Source organism: Centropristis striata, chromosome 4 (assembly GCF_030273125.1).
Source record: "Centropristis striata isolate RG_2023a ecotype Rhode Island chromosome 4, C.striata_1.0, whole genome shotgun sequence".
NCBI lineage: Eukaryota > Metazoa > Chordata > Actinopteri > Perciformes > Serranidae > Centropristis > Centropristis striata.
Window position 1 is genome coordinate 23,349,991 of NC_081520.1, and position 20,030 is coordinate 23,370,020.

The following is a 20,030-nucleotide window of genomic DNA, read 5'->3' on the forward strand; positions in this document are numbered from 1 at the left end:
GTGAGAAGAAGAATATAGAAGTTCATAAATCACTGAACACAGTATCATAAATATAATGTGAGAGGAGGTCAGTGAACATGATGCTGTATGGATGTAAAAATATATGTAGAGTTTGATGTTTTCCTCACGTAATTGTCAGGAAGCCTCATATAACAACCAAGCAACTGATACCACCATCTATGTATTAATATTACATGTCAGAAAGGCTGTCGACTTCTTCCTTCCAGCCTGTCCTCTGACTGACAGAAGACAGACTGGGAGAGAAGACAGCTGTCCAACTTTCTATAGAAGAAGCTACAGGAGGACATGGAACAATATGAAAGGTTTGGACACTGAGGGGACACACATCGTCCCTTTGGCTGACCAAGACAACAAACACTGACTGCAGGGTGATGAACTACACATGATGCATTTAAATATAACTGGACTGTGTTTACATGCTTCAGTAAAAAATAACTGAAGACTAAACTGTGTATCTTAACAACCTCAACACAGAATCTGCAGGCTCCTTTAAAAGAAACAAGTCACTCTGATTTCTATTATCAGCTGATTTAACGTTCAGTTCCTCCATCATGAACGGTCATCAGCTCACCATCTGCTGGATTACAGTGATGATGAGCTCAGCAGATGTGTTGTGATCTAATAGGACCAGACAGGTGTGAGACATGCAGGATAAAAACAGCTCTGCTCCAATCAAAGCAGACTGAAGTCAGAGAAGCTGCTTCAACAAGCTCATGATGGAGGAAACAGCAGAATCAACAACTACAGCAGATGTGACTCATTCACATGTGACCAAGACAGAGACAGGAAGGTAAAAGACGTTTATAAATGGTAGTAAAATACTAATGAGGCATCAAAACTGTAGTTGAGACACACCAGTCGAGTCTCTGCTGACTTCCTTCTCTGATGCTTCAGTCTGTTTCAAACTGCTGCCTGATTTCTTGCTGCTCTGCTTCACTTGTTTGAATTTTTTTGCATCAGGAAACACGTTCCAGACAACTTACACACCTGATAGTGCAAAACAGTTACAGTGCTCAGATATTGACTAAATGTAACAATTGGAAAGTGCATTTAATCAGCTTTCCTGCTGGACATCCACATGGTCTCTCTGCTGCAGTATACATAGAAACATGCATACACATGTAATAAATCAGCAAGTAGTCTCATTCACTGCTCAGCTTCTCCTCTATTATTTTTATCATTAGTTCAGTGGTCAGACAGACAGCTCATGTTTCAGTAGATTAAACACACGAGTACATCTAGCAGCCACTGTCTGTGTTTCACACAGTGCTGCTCAATACAACTTTCATTGTGAGGCTCATGTTCCTCCCATTTCCTCACTACATTACAGCTTTCTCATGGACCATTGAACCGTTGTAATAACCAACACTGGAGGTTTCACATCATCACTGTGTTCAGCCAGAAAGGCCCACAGGAAAGTTCCTCATATTTTTAACCAAGCCGTAACAATAACTAAAAAAATACTGTGTAAGAGAAAACAGCAATGAACTGTGAAATCTACAGTCTCTGTTTTCATTATTAATCACTTTCAAGACAAGTTTTGAATCAGGTGATTAAACAATAATGGGAAGATCTGATCAACAAAAGTAAGAAAAAAAATGTGTAGTAAAATTATGTCAGTCTTGAAAATAATGTTTCAAGACTGACAGGATTATATTTAACAACATATATCTGTCGGATAAACATTTAATGAAATTAAAACAGAAACTCAATGTCAATTTAGATGCAAATGATTTTAACCCTCAATCTTAATTTACTGCTCTCAAAACTGTGAAATGCTCCCATTCTGTCCAAACACAATAAATGTAATTTTAAAGTCAGTGTTCATCAGTCGGTCCGTTGCTATGTAAAACAGAGTGTTGCTACGGTCAACGTGCAACATCTACAGTCCAATTAATTTAATTACTAAGCAGATGTGTAATAAACAGGATAATGTAGAACGAGAAACATTTAGAGGAAAATTCTGCAAATGTTTTCAAAGGAAGAAAAAAAAACAATGTTTGTGAAGCTTTAAGTCTAAAACTGTGAACAATAAGTGAACAGAGTGAAAGTGCGACGGGACAGAAAGCTCTTTGTTCTGCAGTCAGTCAGCTGACAGTGTCAGGAGGCTCGTTACACTCAATTAGTTTCACCTGTTGATGAGGCTGCTGGACTCATTAAGGCCTCGTTCAGACTGCCAGCCAAAATCCGATTTTTCGCCCATCCAGATTGGAACTGGATGGCTCTTTTGAAGTCCCAACAGTCACAAATCACATGAAATCCGATTTTTGCAAACCGGACTGAAACCACCTTCGGGAGGTAGTTTCAGATCGCATTTGGACAGATGCGTCTCAGTCTGAACTGCTCCAAACACTCAGATCGGTTTTGACTGTCCGATTTGGACACTTGCTAAAAATAATGTGGACAGTCAGCCCTAAAAATCGGATTTGAGTAGGAATCTGATTTGAATCAGATTCGCCTGCAGTCTGAACGCAGCCTAAGAGTCGACACGTCTCACCTCTTTAACCGGCTCACTGCTCTCACTGACCTCTGTTATTACATGCTGTGTTTTAAATGATTGTGTTCAGTCCTTTTGATTTTGCAGGACTGTATTGTAAAACCTGACAAAAAGAGATAAAAAGGAGAGAACAGGCATCAAACAAAGAGAACAGAGCAGGAGAAGATGAACAGGATCCTCTGGGGAGCAGCTGATCTCTGTCAGTCAGCCATGACACTTATCACACACACACACACACACACACACACACACACACACATACACACACACACACACACACACACACACACACACACACACACACAGCTTGAGGGTTTGTGTAGAAATTGTGACTCCAGTGTGAAACACGAAGCCTCAGCTGTCAGTTACAACACAAGGCCAACACTCTGATGGTAACAAGGCTGAAGGTTTCTGCTGGTTCTGCTCTGTGGGGAACTGGGGAACCTAACAACCGGATCAAAGCTTTAAATAATGAAGGTGGTCACACTCCAAACACTGTGAGAAACACCTGAATCTCCATCAGAGTCTGACCGAAGCTTTCTTCTTCTTCTTTTAACTTCTACCTGACTTTTTCTTCAACACAACAACTTCAATTTTCCACAAAAAAAGTATTGAGAGCGGAGCAGAGCTGCTCTTTGTTCTGTTAGGATTCTCTTTGTGTGTTTGTTTGAAACAGCAGAAGAAACGTATTTATAAAGGAAGCCTGTGTCCGACCGTTAACATGTGAAGATACTCAGCAGCCCTCTGAGAAACACAAGATGACGTAATGATGATAATAAGACATGAATGAACGCCTTGCTGATACTTTGTCCTCTTAACAATTCATCCTTCAGTTTCACACAGAATCTCAAAGCACATCCAGAGGAGCTGGGAGACTCTGAGCTCTTACTTTTATTTCACAAATATTAGTTGTACTTGTTGTGATGTTGGACAGTGATGACATAAAACTAGGAGTCGCTCATCAGGATGGAAATCAACTCACCACTCTGTAAACTCTCCTGCTGCCCACTCTGCTACCAGGTTTCAAATGTCAACTTCAGAGGTCTGTATAATGTTTGCATATAATATAAATATATAGATCATATAATAGACAGGCCTACTTCAGATTGTATTCACACATAGAGACACATGTAGTACATGTTGTACTGAAGAGTCACACAGCAACACTGGATACAGTGACAGAGAAAAAAATATGGTCTTTTCAACATATTTCATTTTGATAAATTTTCTCATTACATGGTCCGCTGAGTTGAGCCTCTGCTAAGTCCCATCTACAACACAGCCCACTCTCACCGTTTAATGTCCCATTATGTCAATCAGCAGTGGAGGAGGATCACTGGTTTGGATCCATCACTTAAACATGTCTTCCTGCTGCTCCAGAACAGAAACTTTCACACTGGAAGTAAAAACAGTTGCAGCTTCATGATGACAGAGGTACTGGAGGAAGAGACATGACTGGCTCATCATTAAAGTGTGGAACCATTATCCAGCTCAAAGGTTGTATTTCTGAGCTGCACTGAGACCTGTCCCCCACACAACTAGAGAGGAGACTCATATCGTCCTCTCTTCCTCCCTCAGAGACTCTTTGTGTCTTCATCTTCCTCATGTCTTCTGTCCCTGAGAGGACAAACACTCATCTTCCCTCCATCACCTCATATAATTTCCTCTTTTCTCTCTTATGACCACAATCAAACAGCACACAGACTGACCGACAGCAGCTCTTCTGGAGTCACACTGCTGCTGCCTGCAGGTGTTTTCACTGGAAAACTCAAAGTGAGAGTGTGAGACAAAGCAGCTGTGGGTCATGAGGGAGAAGCTGAGTTTAACTTTGTAACCAAAAAGACAGTTTTAATAACCATAATTTCATCATTTAATAAAATTGATTGGACAATTATATTTATCACATCAGGCTGAAACACCATGATGATTATAATTTAAAGCTTCCACCATGTTAATTAGTCGAGAGTGTGTGTGTGTGTGTGTGTGTGTGTGTGTGTCTGTTAAGTTGACTGCTGCTTTCTTCCAACCTGGTCTCACAGAAATCTGTGAAATAGCCACGGATTTTCTTGACTCAAAATCCGTGGAATAGCCACGGAATCACTCAAATTTCCGTGAAATTGACACGGATTTCGCTACAATGCAAGTTAATGACAGTCATATCCCAACCTGGTATTTTTTCCTATTGGTTTGTGTCCAAGTCACGTGACTTTCAAGGTTCCGGCGGTCGGAACGAAAAACATGGCGGACAGTTATCTAATTTTTTGTGAAAAAAATCTATATTTTGACTTTGTTTCTGCATAAAAATGGATTTTGATTACATTTCTAGCGAGAAATATATGTTTTATTTTCTAAATATTCACTCAGTGAATGTACATAATCACTTTGTGGCGAAGATGACAAAGTTTTATTTTTTCACATCTCGCACTCAGAGCACTCAAAGGGCTGTGGCAATCTAAGTCTGTTTGGGCAGATTTCCAAGGTTTGAAAAAAATAAAACTTTGTCAGAGAGCTAAACCAAGGTCTTGGCCAGGAGAGTAACATATATCAATTTCAAGGTTCTATAATATTCTTGCTTTGAGATATTGACCTTTGAACCTTAACCCTGGGGCATATTTAAATGATTATAACTAAGAGACAAAAAGGGTTACAGACATGAGACCTACTGTAGAAAGGTGTTGACATGGACTATAATGTGAGCATAGTCACTAAGGGGTGGGAGTGGGGGGGCTTTAGGATATGCTGAAAAAATAAAAAATCCCCATTGAACAAGACAATATTTAAATTCTGATGCCAAAAATGTGATTGACATCCCCTCAAACCCCTGGAAAGCCACTAATTAAGTATTTCCAACTTCCAATTTTAGGGGAAACCCTGTTTTATTAAAAAAACTACAACTCCCTACACCTCTCGTTTTGTAGTTCTTCCGTATTAGGGTTGTGAAAACCTATTTCTACCCAATATATCAAATATCACACACTGTCTAATAAATAATTATACTGTATGTATATTATCTTTGCTAAAAAAGACAACAATGTTTGTTTAATGAAGATATTTTAACTAAAACAGGAGAGCAGAGTCCAGACCATTTACAGCGAAGCGCGATTCAATAAGATCGGACCACATCCGGGAGGATCGGACCACATCCGGTAGGATCGCGGTAGATTACAAAATAAAACAGATTTCAAAATAAAACACAGCGGATCCTCTTTTTCTGGCGAGATCTTCGCCACAAAGTGATTATGTACATTCACTGAGTGAATATTTAGAAAATAAAACATATATTTCTCGCTAGAAATGTAATCAAAATCAATTTTTATGCAGAAACAAAGTCAAAATATAGATTTTTTTCACAAAAAATTAGATAACTGTCCGCCATGTTTTTCGTTCCGACCGCCGGAACCTTGAAAGTCACGTGACTTGGACACAAACCAATAGGAAAAAATACCAGGTTGGGATATGACTGTCATTAACTTGCATTGTAGCGAAATCCGTGTCAATTTCACGGAAATGTGAGTGATTCCGTGGCTATTCCACGGATTTTGAGTTAAGAAAATCCGTGGCTATTTCACGGATTTCTGTGAGACCAGGTTGCTTTCTTCACACCCACCTTGTTCCACCCAAACACTCACAGACTCTCTGCTGATTGCTGTTCTTCACAACATCTGATTGATTGTTTTACTGTATAGAAACTGCTGATGACCACTTCTTTTTTACATAATGCTCTCCTTTTCTTTCACCCAAGTAAAAATTTGTGTGAAATGTATTCAGTCCGTGATTAGATTTTCCAAATGTCACGCTGAAGCACAAACCATTGAAACAAGTAAAAACATCCAAGAACTTCGACTCCTGGAGCCTCTCCTGACACTGAGGACATGATGTCATACAACATGTGGAGAGTGGACCTCAGCTGGGACACACAGAGTGAAAATAGTCCCAGCACATAAAACAAGACACACACCTTTGTTCCTTCATGTCAGGGAGCAAAACTATCTGATCATCATGTTGAGAGAATCTGCTTCTGAATGTAACTTGACAAAGATGAAATGTGGCATTTCAGACTCACAGGTCCCACAGAATGTGAATCCAGCTGAAATAACTGAGGCTGATGAATCTTCAGTTCGCTGTAAAGTGACAGAGAGAAAATCAGAATCCTTGTTGCTGAAACATGTTGAAGCCCCGAGGCTCCTGGGGACTGTAACTGGATCCTGAACAACACAGAGTTTACTTTCTGTCACTGTTTGTTTCATCTCATCTCCACCTCTCTCTCCAACAATCCCTCTCCACCTCCATCACTCTGTCAGAGAGCTGACAGCTCTGATCAGCTCATGCTGGATTTCACTGGAGGCTCGTGGCTTTATTGGGGCTCGGGGACGAGACCAGAGTGCACTGGCTCAGGTCAGAGTCACAGATTAACCACATCCATCTTTCAGGTGAAGAGCGTCCTAAAGAGACAATGTCCAGGACTGCTAACAAATGGACGATGACAGAGAGACACCAGTTGTCTCTGTCTGTCTCTCTCCATGGTGGACTGTGTCTTTGTGAGAATGATACTGGAACTGTCCCATCAAATAAATTGTCTTCTTGTCTTTCAGTTCCACCTCTATTTTGTTTCTTTCTGCTCTTGGTATTTTCATGAAATCACAAACAGAAGAGATCTGGTTTCATCTGTGGATGTTGTGTTTTACAGCTTGAACTGGATGGTGATGGTGTGTCCTTCCAACATTAACACATTACTGTGAAAATACAGCAACACACTGCTGGGTTAAACTGTTTCTACTCTCTATTGTTTAATAAACAAAAAGCTGTAATTACAGTTTCCAAAATGATTGTTTTGGTTAATCAGAAACTGGAAAAAGGCCAAACATGAAGAAGGACTGAGCCATGTGCATTAAGTGGATTTTAGGAAACATGCAGCACAGTTTGGAACAATCTGCCTGTTGGACCCTCTCCCCATGTTAGACAGAAGAAGAAATCACAGAAGAAGAGGATAAATCTCGCCATGCCATAAAGTCCCTATTCAATAAAGAGACATGGAGAGAAATATTCCCTTTACCCTCTATTTAAGATAAGACACCTTCTCTGTTTGATACAACACAAGCTCTTTACTTCTCTGTTCATCTGTCCATCAAACAAGTCCACATTTCAACTAATACACAACTCCTTTATGATGCTACAATCCACTGTACAACTGTTTGTGTATGTGTGTGTGTGTGTGTGTGTGTGTGTGTGTGTGTGTGCGTGTCTACGAACACAGATATTCTGCAGCGACTTTAAACGTCTCGCTGGAGTCTGTGATTGTAATATAAATGTAATGTTTATCATATTTATTTTACTTTGTTTTATCAGGTGTCTAATGAAAATACCAAGAGCAGCCATCATCTGTTGTGTAATATATCACATTAAAGCTTCTTCTTTTGAAATAAAACCATGCTGCATTAAATTATACATTAAGGCTACAGCACGACAATCAACAAACAAAACAGAATCCTAACAATAATTCCTGCCAGCTCTGTGTGTGTGTGTGTGTGTGTGTGTGTGTGTGTTCCAGTGCATAAACCGTGAGCAGCACTCTCAGCCTCTGTGACAGGAGAGAGGACAGACACAACAACAGAAAAACAGGCAGCTGATGCTTTGATTTACATTTGACTTGTTTCTTTCTTCAGTGTGTTTCATTAAAACCTCAACATGAAGCTGTCAGCTTGAGTTTTACAGTCAGAAGTTGTGATCTGCACAGAATATTTGGAAACTGAAAAAAGCATCTCACTGAGTCGTCTGAGCCTCGCCGATCATTTCAAACTGGACTGATGTTTCTGGAAATCTAAAGTCGTTTGAATTTCTGTTTATTTCAACTTTAATCTAAATTTTACTTCAGGGAGTCGATGATTAAATAACTGCTGGTTGACGGTTGAATTTTCACGCCAAATAAACTGTTAACAATCCAGTGTTGAAAGAAATCAATACCTCATCACAGCCTAATGTAAACAATATCAACGATCCTCTTCAGAGAGAAAATAATCGTTCTTCATGAAAAACAAAGGACAGATTGTGACTCACAGCTTGGATTATGTGACCCAACAACACTGAGTGACTGTCATAGTTTAGTGAGAAACAGATTAGGAGTGCAACATTAATGTTCAATCTATATTTAATGAGCTTACTACAGTCTATAATATATAACTGCTTAAATGTGAAGACATGAGGACACCAATGCAACATTTCACATTCCTAATAAATGTCCCAACACTGATCCTCACATGAGGGGAAGTGAGACTCTAAAGGAGCCTTTTGGCTTCAAATGTTCTGTTTGAAGAGCCACTTAATGCTTTAATCATTCATTACACACTTTATAGCAACATATTAAAGCCTCATTACTGCAGGATTAAATATGCAGATAAATAAATGTGATGACTTCTAATGAATCAGCTGGTAACTGTAATGTACACTGAAATAATCAATCAGCACTTTCTGCTTTGTGTTCTCTACAAGCACACTGCAGCATTCCTCCATCACACACAGGTCACAGAGACGTGGACAGGAAGTGGTCCAGGTGAGATCAGAGGGGGGGGCAGATCACTGAGACAGAGCAGCCTCCAACTCCCATCAGCCCCGGCATATCTTACTGCTGCTAGAGTCTCTTTGTTAATGACACTTTGCTGTATTTATGTCCATAAAAGGCTCATTAGTAAACACTGAAGCTGTGAATCCACTGAGTGACTGAAGAACAGTGACAGAACAAGGCCGAGCAGACTGTGTGTGATGTGACTCCACCAGTGTTTTCACTGCAGAGACACTCAGTCAGTGGATAAAACAGTTATAATGAACCTCATTAAAATATATAACAAGCCTGAAAGAGATCTAATTACATTACTTCATGTAGATATCATTTAAAAAACTACTTCTCAATTATTTAATGGACTTTTTGTCAGATGAATCGTCCCTTATTAAAAAGTACATCAGTTTTAAATGAGCACCAAGGGAACCTTTAACAAGTCACTTCTCTGTATTATGTGAAGACTTTCTTTCTGCAGTCTGCTGCTGATAACCATCAAATATAATAAAGTGCTGCTTACTGTGTCACTAACTCTGAGGATTTTAGTTTCTAAAACCAGCTCCCATCTGGTCTAGTGGTCAGGATTACTGGTTTGCACGCAGTAGGCCTGGGTTCAACTCCCAGCATGTGAATATAGACATTACCATCATTAGCAAGACTTCCTCTCTGTTCATCACCATCAAAAAATAATAAAGTTCTGTTCACTGATTGTGCACTGTGTAATTAACACACTGAGGGAATGAGGAGGTTCATGACCTCTGATTCTCCTGAACTCATCAGAGGAAAAACATTGAATAACTTTTGTTCTGTCGCTAATAAAAAGACACATGTGATATTTAGAGTTCTGCTCATTTAGTTTCCAGCTTCATTTTTCAGCTGCTGAATCACAGAATGACTGCTGAGTCAGCAGGACCCGAAGGAGGGATTCAGAGACAGACGACACAAAGACAGAGCTGACCGGATCATGTCATGACATGTCTGTCCTCTGTACATGAGCTCAGCTGACTGTATCTGAGAGGTGGGGGGCTGCTGGTTTCTTTCTAAGCCAATGTCCATCCTGGGGGTCCAAGATGACCTGTATGTTTCTGTCTCACTGCTCTCATTAACCCCATTTCCAGCTGCAGCCTGCAGCTGTTTTCACATTGTTAACTTTATACTAAACAGTGTGAGCAGCCTCAGGTAAGGTCATCTGTGGTGGGAATACTGGAGTCATTGAGGGCAAGCAGAGAATAAAAACAGCTTTATGTAAATGACCATAAAAGTGTCAACAATACAAACTCTGTTTGAGTAAAGATATTCTGCTAAAGGGACAATGCAGAAAATGAAGACATTATGTTTCTGTGAAGTCATCTCAGTCATGTGACAACAAAGTAAGAAAGCCCTCAGTTCTACATCATATCCTCAACTTCACAATCAGACAGACTTCCATCTAGTAAAGGGAAGGATAGGTATATACTCTCAATCTCAATAAGACTGCAGGAGCCGTGCTGACCTGTTTCCAGCTCCCATATGGTCTAGCGGTCAGGATTCCTGGTTTTCACCCAGGCGGCCCGGGTTCAACTCCCGGTATGGGAACATAAACTTTGCATTATAAGCTTGAGCTATGTCTGTCATGATTTCTGTATTTGGACAAAGACTACACTAACTTTAATAAAGAAAGGAGAGATGGTAACGTAACACTCAGTAATGTTTGCTGAGTGTGAAGTGATTCACTGAGTTTAAAGAAAGACTCACAAACACACAGCTGCCAGAGAGCAGCCGAGCCTCTCCATCATAGTGATTAATACACCACTTCAGCAGAAAAACACTTTGACTCTCACATGTTAACTCCCACTGAGCAAGTTATTCAATGTTACATCTTTTAAAATAAATCTGTGGTGTTTTGTCAGATGAGAGGTAGAGAGAAGTGGATCATGTCACCGACTGTAGCTGTGGTGAGAGAACACGTGATTTAAAGATTAAAATGTTTCTCATTTAAAGCCTCTCTGACAACAACAGCAGTGATGATAAATCAGCAAACAAACCTGTTAGAAAAAGACATGTTAAAACAGTTTGCTGCTGTGGTGATGGTGACACTGTGAATCACAGTGATTGTGACTAATTCACAGCAAAAACTGCCAAATGAAAAGCTGCTGCCAGATCTAAAATCACCGTGTAAATCAAGTTCATAAATAATCAGGTGTGAAAATGAGTCCACCCTCTTGTTTTATTAGAAGGTTAATTGTGTCACTGACAAATATTTCAGCTTTTACAGTCATATTTAGTTCTGCACACATCTAATATTAAATGTATTATTATTTAACTGAATTTTTAATTTGTTCTTGATTCATTTTACTTTCACTTATCTGTTGCTTTTCCTCTGTGGAGCTTCAACACATGAGATGTTAAGATTTTGGAAGAGTTTCCTTCTCAGAGCTCATTTGTATTTTAGGATCAAATGCAAAGAAAACTGTTTCATTCTGAACAACACAAAGGTTAGATTGAATCTTACAGTTATTTTTGGATGATATATTCTGGAGAATGTCTGAGAATATTGGTTGTTGTTGTTTGAATGTGTCTGTTAAAACCTTTTGAGAGGGAACATGCAGTCAGTTGATCATTGCTCCCAGTCAGCACCATGGACAGAGACAGAGCAGCAGCTCACTGCTGAGTATTATTCTGTCCTCCTCTCATTTACTTATTCTTGAAAAAAACTGACTTATGAACTCATTTAATGGCAAGTTGTTGTTTTCTCTGTTAGATTCAGTTTGGCTCAGCAGCCTGTTCATCACGATGACAACTGTTAGAAGACACAGTGGAGTAAAAGTAGTTATGTGTTTAGGAAATATGCTTTCTGTCTAATATGTTCAACAGATGTTTGATGTAATTATCAATAGATTCAAACTAAGAACTGGCTTCAGCTAATGGCTCAACAAAACTGTATTTCCCAGACAGGAGTTGAACCCGGGCCGCCTGGTGAAAACCAGCAATCCTGACCGTCAGAACATATAGGACATAAAGCAGTGATACATGTCTTCCACATGTCATGTGGAGGTCAGCAATCACATTTTAACAGTATGAACAGAGTAATGATGATTTCAACCCCGAAACCAGCTCCCATATGGTCTAGCGGTCAGGATTCCTGGTTTTCACCCAGGCGGCCCGGGTTCAACTCCCGGTATGGGAACATAAACATTTGCATCATGAACTTGAGATATATCTGTCATGCACTCATTATTTCTATATTTGGACAAAGCCCAACGCTGAATTCAGGTAAGTGTCATACAACACTTCAGTTAGACATGAATAAACAATATCCTCTCTTTCTAAATTAAATTGAAGCCTCCACCTGAAATTATATTTATGATGTACGTGAGGAATAAACATAAAGTGACATTTTATGATTCATGAACAGTTCATACTCCTCTTATTTCTGAGGGAACAGTTCTTCCACTCCCTTGGACAGATGTTCACTAACATGTCCACACCCTGCAGCTTCACACATCCCACATGAACACAGAAAACCTTTGAGACAGAGAGACGAGCACACATCACAGAGAAGAGACCTGCAGTGTTTTATTGTTTCATCTAGTAAAGAAACAGAATCCACTCTGCTGTTCCTCTGAACATCAACATGCACTTTGTTTCCTTTCTGCTGCTTTGAGCTGGAGGCAGCACATGTGTACATATATGTGTGAGCACATCAGAGAGACAAGTCAGGAAGTGATCCACCTCCACATCTCACTGTCTCACACAGGCAGCAGGGAAAATCAAACTGAGTTCATGGTGACCTCTGACCTTCCTGTACCAAGGTTTATGAGAACTCCAGGCCTCTAAAATGATATATGGAACAATTTAACAACCAGGCAGCAACCAGTCAGACAATAACAAGCAGCTCACAGCTGTCCTCTGAAATACACTCTCACCATCACTACTGTACATACGTTTGGTTTCTCTCTGTGTGTTGGACTATGATTGACGTCACAGTTACAAGAAACTCTTTCATTAGAGAGCCAATATTACCAGGTCCATTCATACTATAATTGTGTTCAGGAGGAGAGATAATCAGTCACACTGCATTCAGTGAGACTCGTCAGCTGAACGGAACAACAGCAGAAGAAGAAGAGCAGCAGGTTCATCATTTTAAAGTCACCAGCTGAGCTTTAACAGACTATAAACTCTCAGCTTTTCAAAGTGAATTAAATCGACAAGAGCAGGTTAACCTGAGTATGGTACACAGATAAAATATTTTATGTAAAATGGATTTGGTCAAGTAATTCAATAATAGTATCATCAGCCAAATCTCAGCCATGTATAACATATTTTTCTGCATCATATTTATTATATGGGTTAACTCAAGACTCTTCAGTTAAAAACAGCTTTATTCACTGTTGAAGTTCACAATGCTGAATCTAAAGGAACATGAACACCACAGCAGGCTCACAAGAGCTGAGGAGGAAAGTTACTGGTGACAGAAATCTGACAAACAGAAGCATTAAGTGACACGTTTAGGTAAAAGGAGAATATTCCGCATGTAGCAGCACAAACAAGCTGCAGCTAACAATAAAACTTAGCAAAACAAGAGTGAAGACAGTGGCCATGTTATTCAGAGGCCAATTATTTTGGCTCAGAGCCGGTCCTGAATAACAAGAGAAAAGAGCAGAGAGAGGCAGCCAGGAGGAGGCTGCTCTATAGACAACACTCTGAAACTCATGACACATGACCTTTGCATTTGCTTTACCTTGGAGGATCATTAAAGTTTCATCTTATCTGTTTGACCACAGTGAGAAGGCCAAGCATGGGGTCAATTAGATGTCTAGTAAAGCTCAACAGTTCTATCAGAGTCATCTAGCAGCTGATGGGAGAGAGAGAATGAGAAGAGAAAAAGGAGAGAGACTTGGTCTTCACTGAGCTCCCTCTCATTCTCAGACTGCAGGTTAAATCTCTGAGCTGCAGAATGAAGGTGACGTCCTGACAGTTTAATACAGTCAAACGCTTTCTGGTGGAGCTTCAGATCCAAACTGTTCACTGTCATGGTCAGACATGGATCAGAGCTCCAACACAGAGAGGAGGAGGAGGAGGAGAAGGAGGAGGAGGAGAGAGAAAGGAGGAAATGTGTCTGTCAGGCTGAGACTGATGTGGCACAGAAACACTGGATTTACATCTGAAGAGAAAGAGTTACACACAGCATCTCTCAAAAACACTGACAACACAATGATGTTCAATTAAATCTGTTTAAAGTTCATCTTATTCTGGCTTCATCTCTGTAATGAAGAGAATGACATCATCAGGTGAAGAGTGATGGACAAACACACAGCAGACTTCCAGAGTCCAACATTTCAACCATCAACATGAAACATGCAGACACCTGATGTGTGTCAGTGTTTCTGAAGTCACCCTGATGTCACCGTGTGCCTGTGTGTGTGTGTGTTTGCCTTTTGACAAGGCTGCTTTTAGTACAACATCCCTGGGCTCCCCAACATGAAAGGCTCCTGGTTCTCTGAGGCAGAAAACACACACAGGTACCTGAGTCTCAAAATAACTTCTGACACTGGATTCAATTCAAACTACCCAGTTTTCCTCAGAACATCTGACTTTTGACACAATACTTTTGTTAGTTAGTTAGTTGTGTATCACTGACACACGTCCTGTATGCTTCAGCTGTTCTCTTGACGATTCTCACCATGGCAACAATAATCAACACATGAAAGAAGGACATGAACACATACCTGTATCCTCTCCATCTGGCTCAGTCAGACGCCTCGACATTAAACTGATCATAAAACTAGACTCACATGGTTTATAGGAGAGAATCCTGGAACTATGTCTCTAATCTGTCAAACATTCTAGAATGCCAATGTGATGTCACACACACACACACACACACACACAGAGTCACATCTGCATCAGGCTGCAACACACTGTTTAAAAAAACGAGTTTCTATGTGATAATTTCAAATGATTTCACAAGTTATTGCAGAGAGAGATAGTTGTGTGTGGTGAAATGTGAGAGAGCAAGAGAAACTAGAGAAAGCATGATATAGTTGTGTTTTATAAAATGCTCTGTAGAGTCCATCAACATTCGTGTAAGTCTGATAGGTAAGTATATTGGCAGCATAAATAACAAAACAACAAAAAAACAAACAAACTATATATATTGAACTATAGATCAGGCCAGATGTGATGTATCAAAGATCTGTATCAGAGTTAACAGCTGTTTCTGCTGCTGTAGGTCATTATACACTATCTGTTATACTGTTTACATGATCCTCCAACATGTTCCTGTCAAACTATCTAATAACACACAACACATTTATTACTGCAGAAAGCCTGTTCACTAACTGAAACACACACACACTTCTCCCCTGGGCTGTCAGATCATGGCAGGACTCCTGTGGAGCCAGATGAATTTTCAGGAAAGAAACTGTGAAGAATATCAAAAACACACACAGACACACAGACACAGACACACACACACACACACACACACACTACAGCATGATGCTGAGCTGCTTCAGCAGCACTGAGTCAGTTTTGGAGCTGTCAGGATAAAGATTTGGCTTTTCAGCAGAACAAGCTGAGTGTGTGTGTGTGTGTGTGTGTGTGTGTTACTTCCTCAGGAGGATCACTGAGCTCAAACACACAGTTAGCTTCTGTCTCATTTGACTGACAGCTGCTGTTTGAGGAGACAAATCAGCTCACAGCAATGGACACTGAGACACAAGAAGTCAGTAAAGTCCACCATGATGGGTTCTACTGACACGTCAGCCAGTGATTGTGATGATTTGACATGTTAAATCTTCTTGCTGACACTTTCAGTTTATTCCTCATTAAAGTGGATCTCATTCGTCTCAGCAGCTCTTTCAGCACGCGTCATACTGAAGATTCACTCAACATGATTGTCTCTTTGTTTTATGGAAACAGTCTCAATACAGAGTGGATGGTAACAACAGTGTTGATCATTGTCAGATATGAGAACAACAACAAACACCTTGTTTACTGATCACTGATGTCACTATGCAGTGTGGCAATAAGCTGTAAAATCCTCTTTACAAACAAACTGTTTGTAAAGAGGATTTTACAGCTCAGAGAGATCATCAGCCTGCAGGTCTACACAGCACGTCCTGTCACTACTGCACACTGAATCCATTTATACAGGGACATAAACATGAAGATACAGCACTCAATTATAAACCTTGGAAACTAATTTTAAATGAGTCAAACATTTGTTGAGTCATTGTGTAACTGAAGCAGAACAACATCAACACAATGTTGCTTTGATTGATGGTTTCCCCTGAAGGAGCTGATTCCATGAGACACACCATCATTTCCAGCTTCTCTCTCTGACAAACACACTGACTTGATCATCTGTGCGCCACCATGCACAACAGAGGAGAGACACCAAGCTTCACTCAGAATAATCTCCACTGAAAACAAATGACTTCCTTCATTAAAGAAGAACGATACAGGATAGTTCTCTGTGTGCCTCCCTCTCAGGGATTGGTCCTTTCACATTTTCTCTGAGGTTTTATTATGATGAAACTAATTCATGTTCCATTTTATCTCCACCTCTTCATTTATCTGGCATACTGGCTGATGCAGCTGTTAATCTTCCCTGTTACATCACAGATCTCCCAGCAGGAAGTTATAATGCAGCATGCTGAGCCCTGATCACAGTCACAGCAGCAGATCTGCCTGCTGACAGCAACCAGAGCTGGAGTTACTAATGATCACCATTTACACAGACAGATTCAACCTGAAATAATGTGAGAAATTTACCAAGACTGTAGCACCTTCAGACACATTCTGCACCAAGAGAAATACATTTTATTTATCTGACAGGCTCGCTGATCTGGAACAGTCTTAAAAACAAAATAACCAGTCTTCATTATAACTATAAAACACATAATAAAAGTCCTTTCTGTCTCTCACAGCTGTCCTCTCCTTTACTGGCTCTCATCACGTGGCTCACAGTCCAGCTCATATCTGAGGAGCTGCTGATTATAAAGGACCATCAGACGTGAAGAGATGGAGCCAAGCGGAGCAGCATTTCACTCTGCAGTAGACACACAAGAGGCTGATGGCCAGACCTCTCTCTGTCTGCAGAGGCTGCCCTGACTCACAGCTTCACATGGAAATGTTACATGGATGACATGATTGCTGCTGGGCATCAATACTTTAACATTTATCATGTAATGGATGACAATGTCTCAATGTCCCATTTAAATGATTCAAATGATCCAGTGTCTGTGCTTTTCCCCAGATAACACTACATACCAAACTGCTCTCTTTATTACACACATCATGCAGACTGTATTTATGGAGAGAAAGTGCAAGGCTTGCAGATCAGGAACAACTGGCAGCTGGAGACCTTCAATGAATCTGCAGGAACAAAAAACTAAGAAGAAATGAATGCACAATGTTCAATAACCAAAACGCTGAGAAAACACTTTCTATGAAGCTTTTCTACTCAACATCTTTTATTGGTTTCTGTCACTGTGAGACAATCAAAATTAATTTAGACCCATTAACCACAAGTGACAAACTGAATGTATTTAAATAGTAAAAACTCTTGTAAATATATTGATAATGCCAGTTCCAGTGATACACATATGCATATACCTTTCTTTCATGCATTTAAGAAACATAAAAATGTGTCACATTGTTGAATGTGAACAAGCTGTGCAACAAGAAGTTTCAGTGTGGTGAAAAACTGTTTTATGTGACACTCAATCAGCACAAGGAGAAACAATTTGTCAGTTCAGAGAAGAATTTCTCATACAGAGCATCTTCAGCTTTTTCTCAATTTACAAAATCTATATTTTTTTCTCATAAAAAACAAAGCAGCAAGACATCTTGTCATTATCAAAAGTGGAGTCAGTGAATCAGTGGCTCGGAGATGAAAATTATGTTCTGACTGAGAGGACTACACTTGTGTACATAAACAGAAACTGCTTGATGTCCTGATTCAGAGTTATCTGCTTCTGTGTTGCTGTCTGAGTCTCTCAGTAAGACAGAAGAAACCAACAGAGAGAAAAAACAACAAGGAAAAAAGCGTGCCAAAGAAGCAGAAGCCAATTTTATTATTTCCTATTTTATATTCCAGCCTTCCTCTCTCTTAAATATTCATAAGACTGCTGAAAATACAATAAAACAGCTTCTAATTTAGCTCCTACCTCTGAACTGCTCAGCTACTATCTTGTCAGTGGCAGTTTCTAAGTGTTCCAGAGTCAGAGTTTTACAAACTGAGGGTAAACGTCAGAGCTCAGTCAGCGGTAATGTCAGAGAGAAGATCAGTGTTTCTCTAACAGCTGTCTGCTCTGTACGTCAGACTTCCGGGCAGGAGGCCAGAGGGCCATCAGAGCACAGAGCCCAGTGGATGATAGTGATCACAGCACAGTTATATCTATAATATATATAGATGGAATATAAGTGTTATCTGTAAAACCTCTGCAAAGTGCTCAATTACACAGACTGGATCAGCTGAACATGTGGCTCACTCTGTCTCTCTCTGTGCAGCCAGTCTCTGTCCTCTGGGACATTTTAAACCTCTATCACTGCCTGTGTCAGCCTTTACCTTTGGGACAGATGATGTCTCTTTGCTCCCTCACTGTCCCCATGCTGTCCTCTCCTGCTGGGACAGGCTGCTCCTTGTCCTCTGCCATGTCTAGAGGCTGTTAATGCCACTTGGTTGGTTCAGTGGAAATCTTTGTGTCAGCCAGCTGAGTAACCTCTGGCAGTGAGGCCGTGTGTGTATCTGACACTGGCTTGTGTTGTGTTCCTCTCTCTCCTGGCCTCCTGCCTGCTGTGTCTCTCTTAACCTCTCTGTGGGTCACATCCACTCCTGGAGCCTCTCCTCACACTGTCAGCATGTCACATGACATTAACACAATACAAGCTGTGGAGAGTGAACCTGGAGTCAGTGTGTCTACAGACCTGTCACTGTGTCTGACTCACTGCAGTGACACAGCTGCTGACAGACTGAGAGGAAAACATTCACTCCTACAGCACAAACACACAGATACACATATAGTAGAAACACCTTCATCCCTCTGTTAAACATGCAGACGTCCTCCAGCCACAATCCTTCTCTCCACCTGTTACTGTAGAGAGCCAGCAGCTCTGATCACATGATGCTGCTCCACTCATGTAGATTAACTGCTACAGTGAATCAAACATGTGGAAGCTGATGGTATCTGTGGGTCCTATGGCTGCCACAGTGTTCTGCCTGAGATGAGCATCAAACAGCAAAGATAAGTGAGCGTGGCCAGCCCTCTGACATTATCTCTGTGAGGAGGCTCCAGCTGACGGGCGTCCTAACAGAGATAATGTCCACAACTGGAGACAAATGTGTGTTTTGGAGTCATACTGACATCACAATGCTGCCAGAAGACTTGATGAGACTGGAGCCAGAGACACAGAGCAGAAGAGGACATGACTTTAGGACAGAAATTAAACATCACAGACACAGTGACAGTGAAGTGACTTTGGTATAACTGCTGCTGAACCAGTTCAGTGTTTAAAACTGCTGAGTGGAACATTTAAAGCTTCTCATCAGCTTCCTGATCAGCTGTTGTTAAAATCAATAGGCAGTTTAGAACATATTGATTAATGCATGAAGCTGGGGATAAGCATAAATGTAGATGAGCAGAGTGTAGCAGTCTTTAGCCCTTTAGCTGTTTACTACTGAGCCTCTAAAGGTGTTACACACCTCATGTTCACATTTAATAATCTTACTTATTTACTCACAGCAACACTCAGTCCTGACTGATGGTGAGGGGAGATTCCTCTGTCCAACAAGGAGGACATTTCTTTATAATGAACCATAGTTTGTTATTTAATGATACTATGTGGTGGGAGGAAGTGTCAGGATACGAGCCAAAACAAAACATCTTAGAACAAAAACTGTAAGTGAAAACATTCTGCAGCAAAAGAGATAAGAACAGTAAAAATACTGTTCAGCACCACAGACAGCTCCTCACA

At 40.5% G+C, this 20,030-nt stretch overlaps 2 non-coding genes across 2 annotated transcripts; both read left to right on the forward strand.

The window, feature by feature from the left end:
- The first annotated feature begins 10,571 nt into the window (after nucleotides 1-10,571).
- On the forward strand, nucleotides 10,572-10,643 carry trnae-uuc (transfer RNA glutamic acid (anticodon UUC)). The gene has a single exon. It is a non-coding gene; the product is annotated as a tRNA-Glu (tRNA).
- A 1,519-nt stretch (nucleotides 10,644-12,162) lies between these two features.
- Nucleotides 12,163-12,234, forward strand: trnae-uuc (transfer RNA glutamic acid (anticodon UUC)). The gene has a single exon. It is a non-coding gene; the product is annotated as a tRNA-Glu (tRNA).
- Nucleotides 12,235-20,030: the final 7,796 nt, after the last annotated feature.